The sequence below is a fragment of the Rousettus aegyptiacus genome, unplaced genomic scaffold (assembly GCF_014176215.1).
Source record: "Rousettus aegyptiacus isolate mRouAeg1 unplaced genomic scaffold, mRouAeg1.p scaffold_m13_p_15, whole genome shotgun sequence".
NCBI lineage: Eukaryota > Metazoa > Chordata > Mammalia > Chiroptera > Pteropodidae > Rousettus > Rousettus aegyptiacus.
Window position 1 is genome coordinate 50,167,114 of NW_023416290.1, and position 18,095 is coordinate 50,185,208.

At 53.9% G+C, this 18,095-nt stretch overlaps 1 protein-coding gene across 2 annotated transcripts in view; it reads left to right on the plus strand.

Moving 5' to 3' along the window:
* Window positions 1–18,095, plus strand: part of ZHX2 (zinc fingers and homeoboxes 2) — a 133,253-nt gene that overhangs the window by 87,932 nt on the left and 27,226 nt on the right. Inside the window, exon 3 of one of the 2 annotated variants that reach the window (XM_016131185.2) lies at window positions 7,574–7,745. The exons of the other annotated variant lie outside the window; for it this stretch is intronic. The gene's annotated coding sequence lies outside the window, so the exon portion shown is untranslated. The remainder of the gene's footprint in view (window positions 1–7,573; window positions 7,746–18,095) is intronic. 2 annotated transcript variants of the gene reach the window in all.

An 18,095-nucleotide genomic window follows, 5' to 3' on the forward strand; every position in this document is an offset into this window, starting at 1 on the left:
GTGGAAATTATGCCAGCAGCTTAATGCAAATTGGAGGGAAAAGACAAAAATAAAGTGGTGTTAGCTAATACGGGCGCACTTGCAATTTCATACTGTTTCTTTACTCACTGCGTTTGTAGCAAGGTGTGCTGTGTGCAGAGCCCAGTTAAAACTAACATTATGCCAGGTTCGGGCTTTTTGGGAAAGAACGTAAACGGAAAAATAAACTGCAGACGTTCGTTCCGATTTTTAGCAAAGACATGAAATCTTTTGTATCCTTCGGTGTATCGTGCATCTTCCTCGGTCCACCCCCAACCCAAAAATTGGAGTGGGGCGGGGGTGGGGAGCTCCGGAAGCAGGAGGAAGATCCTGGAAACCAGCTGACGGTGCCCCTCACACGTGTGAGCTCCGGCCCCCGAGGCCGGTGGCGCTGGGAAGGCATCGCTCCCTCGTTCTGTCCTGGTGCTGGGCTTAGGACGGTTGGTTCCAAAGGCCCGGAAGGGCGAGTCGGTGGCTGTCGGGTGAGGCCGCGTCGTGGTCAGGCGCGTGCGCCTTGGCCTTCTCTCTTCTTCCCCTTCCGGGCAGCAGCGTGAGTTGTCACTGGCCCCTGAAAAGGAGGCTCTGCATTCCAAGCGGAGAGCCCTCCAGGGCCAGCACGTTACAGAGCAGGCAGGTGCTCGCGTTCGCATCCTCCCCGTGGACCGGTGGACCGCCGTCGCCCTGCCGGCAAGCACCGCCTCCTCCCCGTCCTGAAGGCCTGTTCTAAGTGGCCTGGGCAAATACCGTTTATTTTCAAGGTTATGTGTTTATACTCGGGAGTGTTAGGGAAAAATATAAGTAGCTGACCAGACCTGAGATGGGCATTATTGCTTGGACGGATGCTAGAATTTACAAAACAATTTTTTTTTTTAATTAGTAAGAAAAGAATAGTTCAGGGATATTTGTCTAGGGCCTCACTTACGACGATGTCGCGTAAATGACCGAAGTGGGAGGAAGCATGCTAGAATGTGAGTGAGCATTTTTGGTTAACTTTTTTAGAAACACTGTGTCTATGGTCTGTCCACCTGCATTCCTCCCCTACCCCCCAGTTCATTTCCTCTACTTCTGGAAAAATGAGGAAAAATGCCAGTGTGCCTCTGAATCGCCTTGGGGTGTCTTTAAAATGTAGCCCTCTGCCAGTCTCCCCAAGAGTGTCGTCTAATTTGGTGGGCTGCGGGGCGAGGCCATGGAGTTTGCATTTGAATGAGCCTTCCAGGTGGGCTTATAGTAGGAGGGCCTAGGACCTTGCTTCACTGCCTCGGAACATGCTCCCAGACAAAGATGGTTCTACGTCGGCACAGAATGCTCACTTTCATTTTTCCCACAGTGACCTGTGCCTGCTCTCTGGGCATAAAATCTCATAAAACCTAATTTAATTGTTGAGCAATGCTTCCTCTTTACAGCCACTTGTACGTGCATATTTGCATATTTGGCAGCTGTTCAGCTGATGGGGAGGCGGTTCTCATCCTCAGCACTGTTGACATTTGGGGCTGGCTAATTCTTTGTTGTGATGGGTTATCCTTGCACTGTAGGATGGGTAGCAGAAGCCCTGGCCCCTTAGAGGCTAGTAGCACCCCCTGCATCCCCACTACTGTGGCAACCAAAAATGATTTTGGACATTGCCAAATGTCCCCAATGGTGGGGGTCCCCAATGCCCGGGCTGTGACCGGCCTGTTAGGAAACAGGATGCACAGCAGGAGATGGGCAGCGGGCAAACGAGCAAAGCTTCATCTGTGTTTGCAGCCTCTCCCCGGCGCGAGCATCACCGCCTCAGCTCCACCGAGGATCATCAGGCATTAGATTCTCGTAGGAGCACCGGTCCCTGGTGCCAAAAAGGTTGGAGACCACTGCTCTATGGGGACAAAATCATCTACCACTGAGAACCACTGGGCTAAATTGGTAACTTGACTCCACTTTGATAAACCTCTCAAGTCACAACTGAACTCAGAAGATGCGCGAAGAAGGGATTTGCTAACCTTTCACTACTAAGACTGTTGTGTGAAAACTCAGGTCCCCACATGTGAAAAATATCCTCCAGTAGAAATGATTCACAGCTCTATGGCCCTTGAATTTGTATTCCGTGCATGAAGCAAAATGAGTAGCTTGGAATAAACCTACTTTAGATCACCTTCTAATTCAAGGGACATCATGTAATCAGAATGTCACTGGGACAGGTCAGGCGGCTACTGAGCTGCCTTCCAGGTGAATTCAGCTGATCCAACATGTGTTGTGTTACAGGCTTACTTTCTGCCGGGCGTTACAGTAGATGCTGAGGATACAAAAATGAGTAAGACAGAATGCTTGCCCGTAGCAGGCTGGGTCTGTTCGAAGGAGTCAGGCAGATGCCCCCAAAGAACTCAGAATCCCATATCCAGCAAAATATATAGATGGATGGGCGGGTGGGTAGGTAGAGAGACAGAGAGACAGAGACGGGGAGAGAGAGAGAGAGAGAGAGAGAGAGAGAGAGAGAGAGAGAGAGAGAGAGAGAGAGAGATTGAGATTGATTCATCCTTCAGGAACAAAAGGGAAATTAAGACATTCTCAAATAAAGGACAACTAAGAGAATTTGTTGCCAGCAGACCTACCCTAAAGGAATAGCCATTCTCTAGACAGAGAGAAAATGATAAAAGAAGGAATTTGGGAACATCGGGAAGGAAGGAAGAAAGAATATAAAACTTTCCCACTTCGCTGCCCATCTTGAAGGAAAAGGACCACGAAAGCAAAGCAGCGTCGGTTTTGAAAAAGGACAGCAGTCTGACTCTCAAAGATACTATGAGATGGAAGAGCGGGGTGACTTGGTTTCTGTCCAGGGCAAAACCAAAGTGTTCTGGGACACAGTCTGCAATGTGTGTGCTCAGCTTCCTATTGTTGGAAGTAGTAGACTAAAGAGGACAGAAAGGGGGCTAGAACGGAAGCCTTAGGCCGTCTGCCTTCCTCCTTCCATTTACGTTGGGCTGGAACCCCACAGCCTCTCTCAGAACCGTAAAACGAAACCTTAATTATGCCATGGAGTTTCCTGCGAGAGCTGAGCCTCGGTCAGGGGATGAGTTAGAAAACTTGGAAAAAGTTTTGAATCGACACTGCCATCTATAGAAACGCAGTTTCAAACTTAGGTTAAGTAACTGTAACACCTGGGCCGTGAAAGTCGCCGGTTTTTCCGCGTGGTCAGGAGACTGAGGCCTACTTGATCCAGCTCTTGGAAATGATCACTGAATTGCAACAGGAGTGGAATGGAGTCCGTCAGTAAAATCAAGCCATATGGGAAGGCTAAAAATTAGCTAAGGTTTATGGAGAGCCGATATCTCAAGAATCTGTTGCATTTTCAATTATGTGCGGTGCAGAGTTAATGAGAAATTGGAGACGACCAAGAATCCACCGATGGGAGTGGTTTAGGCTACATTCAGACCGTGGAATCTGTCCAAGAGGATACGTAAGGATTACTCCTTATGCGTGAACGTGGAATGGCGACCACGAGACGTGATCAAGTGAATGAATAACGCATCTCATATAATCCTTTTGTGAAAAATAAACCCCATGCGTGGGTGCATTCGTACATGGGGACGGAACAGACATCAGACTGTGAAAGGCAGTTACTTCAGGGAGGAGAAACAGAGGAACAAAGGTGGAAGATCCATTTACTTTTCACACTCCTGTGTCATTTAAATTTTCACAAATATCATATGTTGCTTGTGAAATTAAAAAATGTCAACAGTTTCAACTTAAAGGGGACGAAGAGCCTGAAAGGTTTACCGCATCTCAGAGGTTGCTCATCAGTCAGCTCGTCTACGCATCTCCGAGCCTCAGTGTCCTCAAAACGGAGAACTTCCGGAAGTGTCGGAAAAGCAAAACAGGTCCAATGACCTGGAAGGCACTCAACTGGCCCAAAGTCAGTCCTGCTCCAGCCTTGGTTTTCCCAGGGCCACTGGCTCACGTCAGAGGACATTTCCCCATCTAGAAAAGGGCTCATGGCACCTACCTCCTAAGGGCGTTGAGAGGATTCAATGAGATCAAAGATGGCTAAAGTGGCAGATGTTAGTGGATTTATGATACCACCTGAGCTTAGAGCCCAGCGAAAGGCGTGTGACAAGCACCACAGAGGTGTGGGGTTTTTTTAAAAAAATCTAAACCAAACTAATTCTAATGCCCGTAGCAGCGTTTCCAGACAATGTGATGTCCGAACTGTTAAGGGGCTCAACTTGGCTAACCTTATGACGGAAAACAGCTGTGAAAGACAGAGCTGCCTACCCACTTGCCCTGCGAGCCTACAGTTTAGTTCACAGAGGGCCGCGGGTGCCCCGTGGATGAACTGGGACAACAAACCTCGCCCCGCCGATCATGCAGGGCTGCAGGGAGGGCGAGGGTGGCAGCATCGTGTAAAGTGAAAAGCCCTGCTCACAAGGAAAAGCCCAGTCATCACCTTCCCTTTAATCTGACCTAAAACCGTAAGACGTATCTGTTTCCCTCGCCCACCGGCTTTCAGACTTTGGCCCCGAAATTAATTTTTCAGCGTACTTAAAAACCGCTCGCCAGCGAGTGGCTGTGGCTAGGAGAGTAACTACGAAGTGAGAAAGCTCGGGCAGAGCTGGTACCTCCGAGAGAAGAAGGCAGTTCTTGGCATTGTCTTTCAAAGTAGAGGTTTGGCTCCTGGTCTGACGTGAGCGGGCTTCCTGCACCAACCCTGACTCCACGGGCAGCTGGAAACTCGCCCTGCCCCGGGGCCGGGAGAGCGATCACCTTTTCAAGTTCCTCTTGTGGTTTCCTGTCTTTGGCAGGCAGATGTCACTTGGTTCTAACTTGTTCTGTGATTTGAAGTTTCTTCCACCTGGTTCTAGAAATTTATAAGGCTGAACCAAAGGGGGTCAGAACTCACGTGCATTGTGGCTTAAATAAAGTTTGTCTGATTTGGGACATGATAGCCAAAACAAGATAGATTTGGTGTAAAAAAAAAAAAAAAAAGGAATAGCTGTTGCTCTGTAGATTAACTTAGAGACTTTGCGTCCCTGAAAGTTTCTAAAAATAGGCACAACGCATCATCCGGATTCGCTCACCTCCAGGGCCCAGGCCAGAAAATCCGCCTCCTCCTTTCTCCAGCCCCCAGATCTGTTCTTGCTTTTGTCTCCAATCACTCAGGGCAGAGACCTGGAAGGCAGCCTCGCTTGACACTCACACTCACCTCCTGTGCTAACCAACCCCCAGGTGGTCCGTCAGCCTCGGCTTTCCACCCCCACTGTGAGGGGCCTCGAGAATCTCGTACCTGGCCTCTGCCAGAGCCTCCAGGTTTATCCTCTCCCGTCCGTCTCCCACCTGCAACTGGGGTGATCCTCGAAAGCATGAAGCTTATAACCTACTTAAAACGTTCCCTGCCTCCACTGGCTACCGGGGAAGTCCAGGTTGTCTGGGTTCCCCTCCCCACTCCCACCTGAGCCCCACGGCTCTCCCAGAGGCTCACCTCTCACCCCAACCCCGCCCCCACCCCGAAGTGCACACTCAGCTCCCGCCTCCCTGATACGCACCACACCTCCGAGCCTCTGCCCTGCGGTCCGTCTCCCTCGACTCCTCCTTCCCTTTCTTGTTCACCTGGTAAACTCCTGCTCGCCACTCAAAACCCGGCTCAGAAATCCCCTCGAATCAAAATGGAAAAGCCAGAGCCAGATGAAGACCAGAGGGATCTAGTAATCACAGTAATGACTGCTTGTTCAGGCCGCCGCCCTCGACACGCAGCCTTATCTAAGTCCGTCTCCGCTCTAGCTGTGAAGGCGGCTTCTGTCAACATCCCGGTTTTGCTGATGAGGACAGCAGAGCAGACTGAGAGTTGAGCGACATGCCCAAAGTCACACAACCAATTCGTATGGAACTGAGGCTCAAACTTCAGTCTGCGCGTCGAGGGCTCGCGTTTTGGTCAGTCACGGCATCCTGCCATCTGGTGCAGCGTTTTTCAAACCGCCAGTCACGATTCATTGGGGAGTTTGAAATCGGTCTAGTACGCAGGGCTACGTGATTTGTGAGTCTCAGGGCGAGATGGAAACACAGAGCCCCTTTTTCAAAAGGCAGAAAAAAGCTTTTTCTTTTCTTCTGCAGTCTCTCAACCTGCCATGGTGTTTTTTATTCCTGACACCTAATGTCATGCTCCCTCAGGCGTGCAGATACCCCGGACACACACCCAGCCCTCCCCCAGCCAGTGCCCAGGCCCCTGGGGTCGGGGGGTGAGTGGGAGGTTGGAGGACAGTGGCCCTCACTGGGCGGGGACAGGGAGTAGGTGGCCCAGAAGCCAGGAAGTGGGACCGTGTGTCCCATCCAACCTTACTTACAAAATACAGATTCAAAGATAAAATGATCTAGGATTCGAAGACGGTGACTACAGAATGTTAAACCCCAAGCAGGCAGCCCCTCTGAGCTCCCGCCCCACCCACTGGGTGGGATGCACGTCCCTGTCCGTAGGTCATGACGGGGAGTTTTTTCGAGGTGAAACAGAGAACAGTGGAAGGTGTTAGAATACGCCCTCCATAGCGAGGGGGAGTGTTATTTCGTCCACTTCATTTTTACACACGCGCACAGGATTGCCACAGGAAATGTGTTTCTTACTATGAGTCTCAGTCAAAAACGTCCGAAAACCAGTGAGTTGGCCCCTTACGGTCAACCACTGGGTTCTTGGTCGGGTGTCTGCCAGTTTTAAGCCTCTCTCCTTCCCCTGTGCTGCCTGGAGGAGGGAAGGGGCTTTGCTGAGACGAGGCGTGCGTGGTGGGGGTCAGAGGTGGGGGTAGACAGAGTTAGAGGGGACCAGCAGGCCAGCCTCACCTTCTCCTCAACCCCTCCACCTTCTCCACACACTCCTCTTCCTCTTCTCCCCTCCGCCTGCTCTTCCCACACAAGGGGCTTCTCCCTGAAGGGACCGAAGTGCATCTGAGGAACTGCCCCCCAGGAACCCATCTGAGGGGTCCGCGGGCCTCTGTCTGAACAGGAGAAAGGGATAGGCTCAGAATCCTAAGGACCTGGTGGCCCAGAAGTTCCTTTCACATTTTTGCAGGACGAGTTCATGAGGGTGTCATGGCTCCCAGGGGTTATAACCTTGAGACTCACAGCTGTTTTGAAAATACTGTGCCTTTTCAGTGTGCACGGCTAGCACACAGCATGGCCTCAGCTGGCGCCGGCCCCGACTGGTAGCGACAGACACAGTCTGGGAGAAGCTGTCAGACGCAGCTCCAAACAGAAAGAGAAAATACAGTCTGACGTGTGCACCAGCCCCCTGCTGATCTGGACTTAACGGCCCTGGGGACCACGTGAGCCTGACCTTCCACGGCGGCTTCGAACGGCCGACTCATGGCATCTTGCAGGCTTCTCTGTGTGACAGTGTGGCCATCGGGCGCTCAGAATGGACATATGTTGGGAGGTAGGGTGGGTGGCTGATCTCCTCCTTGGATGCCTGGTCAATAGCACTGAGCTACAAAACCAGGAACTACCCTTTAATCGGCCCTACTGTGTGCCAAGGGCCTTCGGTGTCTTGTTTCCTAATCGTCAGCAACCTTATGCAGAAGGCATCCTTATCTCCATTTCACAGATGCAGAAACTGAGGCCTGCAGAACCTTAGGGGCTTACCTGAGGCCACATATTCACCCATTAGAAAATATGAAGGCACCTACTCTGCACCAGGTGCTCAGAAGACAGTGGTGGGCCAAACAGAGGGGTCCCAGCCCTTGTGAACCTTCCAGTCTAGAGGGAACCAGCAAGAGGTGAGAGCCCAGATTTTTTTTAGTATAACAACTTTATTGAGATATATTCATATTGCACATAATTCGCCCTTGCAAGTGTCCCATTCAGTGGTTTTTAGTTCATTCGCAGAGGTGTGCAGCCATCATCGTAATTTAGAGCATTTTCCATCATCTCATACAGAAACCTTGTTCCCATTTGTAGTCACTTCTCGATTCCCTCCAATCCCCTTGTCCCCCAGCTCTAGGCGACCCCTCATCTCCCCTCTGTCTCTGTGTAGACTTGCCTAGTCCAGACATTTCCTACAAATGGAATCATAGTGTATGTGGTCTTCTGCAACTGGTTTATCTCACTTAGCGCAATGTTTCCAGGACGCATACATGTTGTAGCATGTCAGCATTGCTTTCTTGCCAAGCAAGATCCCATCACGTGGATAAACCACATTTTGTGTATCTGTACGTCAGTTGACAGGTTGACAATTGTGCATGGTGCTACTCTGAACATTTGTGTACCAGTGTTTGCATGGTAGAAACCCAGATTTGAACCCCATCGCCAAAGCCTCAGCAGCTTCCGGGGCCCAAAAGACCCCGCCTCCCTGAGCCGTCCTGCCTCGGATCAGCGTGTTTGGAGGGAAAGAATTCAGGACGGCCCACGGCCTGAGCTGAGCCTGGTAGACTCGCTGGCGCGTTGAAGACTCTCGAGCTCCTGGGACTTGGGCAGTTGAGGACGTTCTCCAGCCATTGTGTTGCCCCTCACCCTGCCCCTCGTGACAGGAGCAGGAGGAGAGCAAAGGCTGAGTGACCCCAAACTCCGGGGATGCAGGGCGCGGACTGAGATGTTTGGGCGGCGGCAGCAGTGGAGTCCGAATGTGGCGCCCTTCTTGGATGTGGCTTGGACACGACTCTGTGCTTCAAATCACTCGTAGCTCTGTCCTGAGCCTATATCTTCCTACCCTGGTTCTCTTTTATGACAAAGAGAGGGTTTCGTGATACTGTCAGTTGTTAATAGGAAGGAAGGGCGGGTGCACAGAGCCCAGCAAGCTCTGCCGAGTCTGTGGGTGGACCCGTCCTGTAACTATGGCCTTAATGAGCTCAGCTGACTCCTAGGGCAAGCCTTTCCTGATCTCCACCCCACAGACTCAAACACTTTATTCTCTGGTTTTCTAAAGCAGCAGTCCCCAGCGTTTTCGATGCCAGGGCCTGGTGCTCCTATGAGAATCTAATGCCTGGTGACCTGAGGTGGGGCTGAGGCAGGGATGCTAACGCTGGGGAGCGGCTGCAAACACAGATGAAGCTTCGCTCGCTTGCCTGGCACTCTCGTCCTGCTGTGCGGCCCGGTTCCTAACAGTCTGCGGCCTGGTGGTGGGGACCCTTGGTCTACAGTCCTTTCATTCACAGAACTGTGTCCTTATCTGCCACCTCCTTGGACTTAGGGAGAAAAGATTGTTCGTTGTCATGTGCCAAGCACCCAGCACGGGCCTTGGCGCCTTGGAGGTGCTCGGGGAGGACTCTGGAAGGAAGCGGGCAAGCTGGCCACCAGCACCCGTCCGTCAGCCGCTCTCTGCCGGCCTCCTGGCCCGAGACGGCAGCATGTACTAAGCCAGCACGTGTGGCTCTTCAGTCCCTCAAGCCAGAGTCACCATAACGCAAATGGCGCAGCGGGGAGAGTGCGGGCCGAGCGGGCAGCCACCGGAGCAGATGGCGCCCGCCTGCGCCCGCTGCGCCCGCAGGCCCGGGTCCCGCCCTGGCCCACCTCCAAGCTCATTCTCCACTCCTGCGGGAGCGGAATGCTCGCCCTGCCGCGGATTCCTGAGACCTGCCCTTTCAGGCCCGCCACTTGACATTTCACCGCTTCCAAGATTCACTACTCACCAAAAAAAAAAAAAAAAAAACCAACTAATTAAATCTTGCAACCGATTTCTTCAAACACTGGACCCTGGTGGCTCACTAGGACGTCTTACGGGCTAATTTGGATACTTCAGTCAGCTCCCGAGACCTGGTTTTCTCCCCGAGGCTTTGTTATCCCAGCTCGGTCGTCTCTGTCTTGGATGCTTCTGACGTTCGGAGTCTGTAATCCAGTTATTCCCAGAGAAACGACTTTGGAGTGACAGGTCTCTCTGATTCTTGCTGCGATGACTACTTGATGTGCTTCCCAGAGGGAGCTTCTTGCTCGCTCCTTTGCCTTCCCAAAACCTAACGCTAGGCTGGGTCTGTCACATCGGGCCCCTCCGGTGACTTGGGCACCTTCTGCCCCACGCCCGCCCCACCCCTCTCCTGCTGCCTGTCGCCCGTGCTGTGCCTGTCCCCTTCCTGGGAGGAGCCGTCAGCATTTCGGAGCTCTGGAGAGCCGAGCCAGCACACCGCACACCGACGGGCCCCTCCCTCCCCACCCCCCGCCCCTGCGACCCCTCCCCCCGAACCCTGGCGATACCCGCGCCTCACAGGTAACGCAGTGACACCTGTCAGGAATGGGACCGGAAGTGCCCAGTGACACCTGTCAGGAATGGGACCGGAAGTGCCGTGTGGGTCCCCCGCCCCGTCGGGAGACCCTTTTCCACGGTCACGGCGGGCCGCAGAGAGCCCGCCGCTCCAGGCGTCGCGGGGGCGGAGGCCCCAACTTATCCGCAGCTTTGCCGTCCGCCCCCGCCCCAGCTCTGCTTGGTGCTTCATGACCCCAAAGGGCAGCGTGTCTGTCCCCTCCAAACTTGGAGACGCCCCCCAAGCACTCCTCCTAGGTCATTTGTAGAAAATAAAACATCGGTTGTCGGAAATGCGTTAGAGGCCCTGTGCCACTCGTTTGGGGGTTTCGCTCGGAAAATCGTGTCTCTTTCCGCTTTGGCGTGTCCTCTCCCAGATGTGAGGGATCGATAAGACCCCGTCCAGGCCCTGCGTTCCAGCAGGGTTGCAGAACTTCTCAGGAGAGCAAGTGAAAGCCTTTGAAAAGCCCCATTAGTGTCTTGTCTGAATCAGACTCCTGCTTTTCTCTGGCAGAGTCTCGTTTTGCGAAGGTGGTGGGGAAAAGGTGTGTTTGTGGCGGGGAGTCCTTTCCACATCACACAGGGGTCGGAAGGCCGGAGAAAGTGACAAGTGACTTTTATGTCAGGCAAGCAAAGGGGCGATGGATTTTTCAGCCTCCGGCTCTCCAAGTCGTGGGTTTCAGGCCCGGGCCTCCGGTGGTTCTCCAGCCTGCCCTCCGCATCCTCCTGCGTCCCCTGTATACGGCCAGTAGACTCTGGTCCCCGGGCCGTGGCTCACCCATGCCTGGGCACTGGCGGGGAAGGGCAGACCGGCCTCTTGCCTCGGTGGATTTCAAACCTTGAAGTGCAAATGGCAGGTGTTGGCTCCTCTGTGCCTTCAGAGCATCCGCCTGGCTCTTTTATGAGATGACAGGCACTTTCATCTCAGCTTTGGCCCCATTTTTCTCCTTCTCAGCAAGGCTCCAAAGACAGACGACAAGGCGAGAACAAGGAGAGGAGGCTCGTTCGCAGCTGCACCCCCACCGGGCAGGGCGACCTGGCCTGCGCATCTTCCGCCGTGTGCCTTTGAGCTGCGGAGGCTGGGAAGGGAGCACTGAGGACCGGGTTAAGAGGGGTCCTCCCCCCCGGGCGCCTGCAGGACGCTGCATTGCATCCTGGGACGGCTCTAATCATCCCTTCGCTTTGTGCCTTCCACCTCGATCCAGTGCAGAGGGGCTTCAGTGCCTTTCTTCTTCTTTTTCTTTCCTTTTAAACCTAGAGGTACTTTTCTGAGGCCCGGGGCCGAGGACATAACGCATCTCCTACGCGTTTTGCTTCATGTGTGTGTGTGTTCACACACACCCTTCGTTCTCTGCTGTGTTTGCTCATGATCTCGCTTTTCAGGTTCGCTTTCCTTGAAAAGGCCGAACGGGGTCTCCTTCGCACACTGCTCTCAGTGAAAGAAGGGGAGCCTCTACCCTGTCCCCACATCCCGGTTCCTCCCTCGCACCCGTCCCTCCTGTCAATGCAGCGTCCTGCAGGCGCCGTTTCGCGTGGAGTTTCCCCCTGCGTCCTTGCGCCTAACAGTCACGCTCTCCCTCGTCCTCCTTCCCAGCTCCCTGCTCCTCCTAGCTTCAGCTCCCACCACTCGTCCCCTGGCCTCCATCTACCCCAAACCCACACCATCCCCCAGCCCAGCACTTCCTGTCATGCCGCTGTATGTCTGCTCATGCATCTCTTCCAGGCCAGGATGTCCTTCCTCCTCCAGATCCCCATCCGTAGCTTCCCCTGGTTCAACTCTTGTCTCTGTGAAACCTTCCAGCCACCACTCCAAAGAGCTAGCAACTCCCTCGCCTGGGCACTTAGAGGTTTCATCCCACAGGGCATTATAACTATGACCCGCATTTCTCATGGCTCCCAGACTTGAGCTCACCTTTGGGTCACTGTGCATAAGGCTCTGTCCCCACCCACTGCGTTGGGGGCTCCAGCCCCAAGATCATCTCCAGCCCCCTGGCTATCTCTGGCCGTCCTCAAAGAACGCTGTGGATCTTCACACCAAGGGGTCTCCACGAAACCACCACCTGCCCCATGCAGAGCTGGGCCTCCCGTCCTCAGCCCTGTGAGGTCACACAGCATCCACGTCATGCTCTGCCAGAGTCCCCAGAGTGTCCCCCTGCTGCAGTGGGGGACTCCTGCACGCGCGCACGCGCACACACACACACACACACGTTACATTCTGCTGTGGGGCCTTAATGGTGCTGCTTTACGCAGAGATTTTTGTTGAGAAAACTCTGTTTTCACTTGTCCCCAGCTCATGGAATCAGACACGGATCCCTGGGGTCTGATGATGATCAGGCACCAGGCCGCAGTCAGGACTGCATTTCCTTCTGATGACTAAGGCGACGTTCTTCTGTCGGGCTCTGTGCCTTTTCTAAAGGGACTTCCCAAATGATCCTTGGGGCCTTAGAATTCAAAAACTTATTGGCAGGCCTGTCCTGCCCGAATTCCAAATGTGCCCTGACACATCTGACTCCTAAAACAAACACAGCACAGGGCAAGGGGCCGCACACACCCCCATTCTGCTTTCCTCGCCCAGAGAAGGCGTCAGTTACCAATCGCGGCGTGGTTTCTGCCCAGTGAAGCCACTAGGATTCCTCCCCACACACCACGCTTCAAGCACCACGGCCCACACCTCTGCTCTGACGGCTTTCGTGACCCCCTGGTCGGAAACGAGCCCACCTTCCTGTTACCTTTCGTAACCCTCAGGACTCTGATCCTCTTGTCTGGGCTCATCCAAGTTCTAATAACAAAACTAACGACTACCATCTTCTGAGCGCTTACCTGGACTCAGGCACGGCTCCAAGGGCCTCTTATTAAACACGTTTAATCCTCATGGTCACATGGAGTAAGCGCCGTGATCGTCCTCGCTTTACAGATGAGGCACGAGAGCTAAACGAGTCCCGAGTCGGAAACTGTCCCACCTGCCTTTGTCATCTCTGTGGCTCAGCCGGCGTTTTTGTTAGGCAGCCGTGTGTGCCAGGCACTGTCATAGGCCCCGAGGACAGACGTGGGACCGAGCACGCTATGCAGTGGAGCCCTTAAGAAATCATTCATCTCGAGGATGGGAGCTACATTTAAGAATGGCGGAGCGGAACTGGAGACCGAGGGAGGAAGCTCATGCAAGGAGTCTCGACTGAATGGGAGAGGAAAGAATAGAGCTGGAGTCTGACTCATCAAGTCTTCTTTCCCCCTGACGGCCCTCGCTGTTCTAGTAGAAGCCAGGTCCTCCCTCTGTAACGCCCCCAAACTCCGCTGATGGCATCAGAATTTGTGAAAGAAAGAGCCAAAGCCACCTGGGGTGTGGGTGGGTGCTAGCGGGGGAGGACCCTCGCCGTCACATCGCCCTCGGCCTCGGCGTTCTGACGGGCGGCTCTCCCAGCCCTGAGCAGGGTGTCGGAGCCACCGCAGGTCACTCTATCTTCTAGTGCTGGCAGTGAGGCCGTCACCAGCAGGGGCACTCCTGTGGCTTTTGATAAATCCACATACTTGAATAACCACCACCAAAATCAAGATGCAGAATGATTCTATCACCCCCCCCAAAAAAAAAAAATTCTCTTGCACGCCTGTAGCCAACCCCCACCCCCAGCCCCCAGAAACCCTGGCTTTCGTCTCTCTAATTTTGCCTTCTCCAGACATCAGAAAAATGGGCTTATATGGTGTATTTTAACCTTGCTTTTTACCTACATTATATGAGGATGCTTCCATGTCATTATATATTCCTCAAAAGTGTTATTTTTTAATGCGCCCTGCATCCCACATGCGCTCCAGTTTGCCACAGCAGTGGCCTCTCGGAGAATCGAAATGAGAGGTTTCAGAAAGTCACGCTGGGAAGAGCAGGTCAGATGGATCTGCTTAACGCTGATCACCCTTGATAGGAGAGGCTGGCTTTTCTGCCCTCAGGTCAGGGGGCCTCGAGAACCCGCCCCCCGAGAGCGGAAGGCGTCCCCTCAGCCTAGGGGAGGAGCAAGAGTTCGTGACACATGTAGCTCTTGGTACCGACATGGCTAAGGCGTCTCCTGCCTTCCTTCTGAGTGTGACGTTTTAACGTTTCTTACCCACCCCAACCTGCATTTGCTTCTCCTGCCTCCCGGGTCCTGCTTAGACTCCTCCTGGCAGAGGAGAATCCATACCCTCGCATGTTGCCATGGAAAGAACGGCAAGATCACTTAGACGTTCATAAAAAAAAAAAGAAAAAGAAAGGAAGGAAGGAAGGAAAGGAGGAAGGGAGGAAAGGAAAAAAGAAAAAAAAATAGGACAAGCAGGATTTTTTTTTTTTTCCAAGTGTTACGAAACTGAAAGAAAAACTGTTCCGCCACTAAATATATCCGCTTACGGAATCGGCAGATGTCAGGGCTCGCGCGGCGTCAGCCTCGGCCCCGCAGAAAAGTCTTTGTGGAGCCTTTTCATCGGCACCGTTCTCACAGAACCCCGAGAGGCCGGCGAGGTTTCTAGGTTGGCGTCTGGAGCCATCCGCGGCGGCCACGCGGGTGACGTGGCACCTGCGCAGAGGGTTACCCCTGAATAACCGCGCCCCGGTTTCTGCCTTCCTTCTCAAGGCCTTCCTCCTGCTCCTTCTCCCCCACACCGTTTCCTGCGCCAAGGCCACCGCAAGGTTGGCCCCTTGGGGCTCCTTCAAAAAAAGCCAAGCCTCAGAGGCTGGGTGTGAGTGAACCCCAGCTCTGCCTCGGACGAGCTCTGGTTTGGGCGATGTCGGTCACCATGTCCGAGCTGCGGTTTTCGTGTTCGTAAGACACCTGCGTTCAAGGGCAGCGTAGCAATAACAACACGAAGCGCCTGGCTCAGCGGCCGACTGGGAGCCGTCGGCGACAGTGAGGTGTGGTGGGAACGGATCCCCTCGCCTTCGAGTCGCGTGTCCTGTCCGCCCCAGGGGCGGTCAGGGGCTGCGGAGGTGGCGCTGCGGCTTGCGTCCGTCGTCCTGCTGACACGGCCGGCCAGGTGGCCCTGTCAGGTACGGTTTCCACCCCAACCTCAGACCTTCCTCTGCATCCTTCATTCTTTCTTAAAATGACGTGTCGGTCTGAAGGCCGGATGTGGAGCGTCTTCTCGGCGCTCTTGGCTGGTATCTTGGGTCTGCCTCTGTTCTGGTTGACTACTGCTGCCTAAAAATGACTCCCAAACTTAGGAATTTCGAACGGAAATGTATTATACCTCACAATGTATTATACCTTCAGTGAGTGAGAAGTTCAGACGTTGTGTAGCAATTAGGGCTCGCCGCTCCGTGATGTCTGGGACCTCGTTGAGGTGACTTGAAATGATGAGCGAGAACAGCACGGGGCCGGCTGAGTGTCTCTCTCTCCACGTGGGTAGTTCGGGTTTCCTCACGGCGTGGCGGCCTGGGGCGACTCAGAGTTATGACGTGGTGGCCCACGCCTCCAAGGGGAAAGAAGCGGAAACTGCAAGTCCTTGTAAAAACCTTGGCCCAGACCTGTCACATTCTCCTGGTGAAAAAAGTCCCAAGGCAGCCCAGATTGAAGTGGGCGAGGATGGGGACGTGGACCCCACCTGCCGACGGGAAAGTCTCAAAGAATTCGTGGCCATCTTTCACCTGCCACACTGTCTGCCACGAGGTCACCACCCTTACCTTCCTGTTTGCCCTGGAAAGAAAGTCTGAGAAGCGGATGGCGAAACCTGAGAGCAGGAGCAAAAGACGGGAGCGACGTCGCCGGTCACAGGGTCACAGGTGGAGGCGGTGTTCGGACAGCACGCCCTTCCGGCAAGCCGGCTGCTGGAGAGCCCGACGGCCCCGGCCGCGCCCGCTCCCTGGCCGCGCTCCCTGGCAGGCTCCTGCCGCCAGCCCAGCCACCCTCCGTTTCCCCAGAGGGTACACGTCAAGGGTTCACACATCGGGTCTGCTCGAAGCGAAGCATTTCCATCCCAAGTGCCTGCCCTCCTTCCCGATGAAACGTGAGTCCAGATCTTCAAAACCGGTGGAATCGGCCAGGCCGGCCTTCACCGGCGGGCTACGGGCCGCGGAGGCCTGGAAAGGGAAGATTTGAGTGGTGTATGCCTTTCCTAAGGCCGCCCGAGCAAATCACCAGCGGGTGGTGTAAATGAGAGCAATTTATCACCTCTCGGTTCTGAAGGCCAAAAGCCTGAATCAGGATGTCGGCAGGGCCATGCTTCCTCTGTAGGCACTAGGGAAGGACCTGTCCCAGACCGATCTCCGGGCTTCCAGTAGCCTCAGGCATTCCGTGGCTTGTATAGATGGCCATCCTCTCCCTGTGTCTATCTATCTCTGCATCCAAATTTCCCTTTTGTTTTGACACCAGTCCTATTGCATTAGGGCTCACCCTAACGACCTCATTTAAATAGATTACCTCCGTAAAGATCTATTTCCAAATACACTCACATGCTGAGGCACTGGGGGGGGGGGGGGTTAGGACTTCAACATATCTTTTTGGGGGGCAGGACACAATCCAACCCATGCGGTGAGCAGAGATGGACGTGGGCCAAAGTCTAACCTCAGGCCGTCTCAATTCCCGGTCTCTCTCTGTGTCTACAGGAGTCATAACCCAGCCCTCCAAATATAAGCCCAGAGGGCAGTATTCCCAGTGCCCAATATAGTGCTGACATATCTTAGGCTCTCAGTACATATTTTATTGAATGAATGAATGAATGAATGAATGAACCAACAAACGAACCAGTCAGCCAATCAATGAATAGCCAGTGGCCCCTACAAAGAAAGCAGAAGATCCAGCATACCCCATCCCCTGTGAGTTGATCCTAAGAGGCTGGGTTCTCATTGCTGCGGCGACTTCTGCTACTAACATTACAGAATATTAGCAGACTTCTGGCACTCCATGAAGTCGAGTCAGCAATATTCTGCCACTAAGAAAAATATCGGGGACGCTATATAACTTGCTCTGCTGTCGGCTGTTGTGAGAACTCCTAGAGAGGATACTAATTCGTTGCCCCCCTTGAAATCATATAATTGCCGAATGAGGTTCTTAATGGGCCTGTCTCCTGCAAATTGCACTTGACACCCAGGAAGCATGCAGGATGGTGTGATCAACATGCAGTAAATGTTGACTGAACACCACTGAGCAGGACCCAGCTCAGAGCTGTGAAGACAGGAAATGGAGAGGAAAGGGTCTTCGGCCAGAATGAGCTCCCGGCCCGCTGGGGAAGAGACATGTAGAGCCCCGTAGGGATTTCACGTTGTGTCTTCTCAGAGCGGGGGAGGGAGCAAACAGCCTGGCAGAGGGGATCGGACAGATTCTTGTGGGAGTAGGGATCTGAGCTAGATCTGGAAGATAGGCTAAGCCGGCCTTCCCTGGGGAGATTCTTGGAGAGCGAGCCATTCCAGGCAGAAAGAAGGCGGGAACAAGGCCTGGAGGTGGGTGTGGGCAGGGCAGGCCCAGAAACAGCGAGTGCGCCAGTGCGCGTTAGGGTGGGTCAGAAGCCAGGGCCCTGTCGGCACGGCTTTGAAGACAAGACCAAGGAATTTGGACAATATTTGGGCAGCACGAGGGAGCCAGGGCAGGGTGTGGAGGAGGGAGCGGTGTGCCACGATCTGTTATTTAAGCAGCGGTTTGGACAATGCCCTGGAAAAAATCCAGTGGCCAAGTATGGGAGGTCAGCCGGGAGGCCCCGATAGCAGTGCGGGTGACACAGGGGAAGGCCCGACCTGGGGCAGTGGACGTGGGATGGAGCAGAGGACACAAATGGAATGGCCAGGGCTTTCTGACGACTGTTCCCGTGGGATGGCAGCCTAGGTTTACGACCCCACCTGGCAGGGGAACGGAGCGGGAATAACCCCCATCTCAGAGTGTCCTACATAGAAGCAACACCCAAGCTCCCCAACTCAGGTCTGCTGGGACCAGCGCCTCTCAAACTG